We start from the raw sequence: 1,099 nt of genomic DNA, 5'->3' as shown, positions 1-1,099 counted from the left end.
AAATGAATTATGACGCAAATTTAGACCACAGAAAAGTTTATATAGTATTTGATTTGGATTTTCATTGTACTTCAACTTTAATATATTATATATAATACGATTATGAATTTGGAAAGTCATATCCAACAACGAATAATTGCTTCTTGAAAATTTAGGTATGATTTGAATGTGTATAATATTTGTTTTACTTTGAGCTAATTAAATGCTATATAATAATAAATAAAAAACCTTAATAATTATATTTTTGGATCTGATTATGAAATTTGAAAGCCATACCCATATCCAACAAAATATAATGGTTAAAGGAAGCCCAAAGTTTTCAATAAATAATTGTTTCATGAAAATTCAGGTATGATTTGAATGTGTATAATATTTGTTTTGCTTTGAGCTAATTAAAATTGCTATATATATATATATATATATATATATATATATATATATATATATATAATGGTAAGGAAGCCCAAAGTTTTCCTCAAGGTAAGCCATACCCATATCCAACAAAATATAATGGTTAAAGGAAGCCCAAAGTTTTCAACAAATAATTGTTTCTTGAAAACTCAGGTATGATTTGAATGTGTATAATATTTGTTTTACTTTGAGCTAATTAAAATTGCTATATAATAATAACAAACCTTAATAATTATATATATGTGATTATATTTTTGGATCTGATTATGAAATTTGAAAGCCATACCCATATCCAACAAAATATAATGGTTAAAGGGCTTCAGCAACAACAACAAAAAAAGTATAATGGTAAAGGAAGCCCAAAGTTTTCCTCAAGGTTCCCTTACCGAAAAGGATAACAAAACGCCGTCTGTGGGAATCGAACCCACGACCACGTGGTAAAAAGCCACGCGCTCTACCGGCTGAGCTAAGACGGCTACTTGATTTTAAGGCTCCACATTTTATAATTGAACTAAAACATGTTAATTAATATTATTTTTATTTTAAATAACCCAACCAATGACCAGTCAAAGACCATGTATAATGTTGCACAATATTAATGATTTGTTTCTTCAACTAGACGTATACCATATACTAAAGATTATTTTGCTCTAGCTAATTATTGCTATATTTATGGATTTTGCTAAAG

At 27.4% G+C, this 1,099-nt stretch overlaps 1 non-coding gene across 1 annotated transcript; it reads right to left on the bottom strand.

Annotated features, from left to right (window-relative positions):
• Positions 1–814: 814 nt before the first annotated feature.
• Positions 815–887, bottom strand: TRNAK-UUU (transfer RNA lysine (anticodon UUU)). The gene has a single exon. It is a non-coding gene; the product is annotated as a tRNA-Lys (tRNA).
• Between the last annotated feature and the right edge of the window lie 212 nt (positions 888–1,099).

The sequence above is a fragment of the Castanea sativa genome, chromosome 8 (genome assembly GCF_040712315.1).
Source record: "Castanea sativa cultivar Marrone di Chiusa Pesio chromosome 8, ASM4071231v1".
In the NCBI taxonomy this organism is placed as follows: Eukaryota; Viridiplantae; Streptophyta; class Magnoliopsida; order Fagales; family Fagaceae; genus Castanea; species Castanea sativa.
This window is presented reverse-complemented; position numbering and strand designations above follow the sequence as displayed.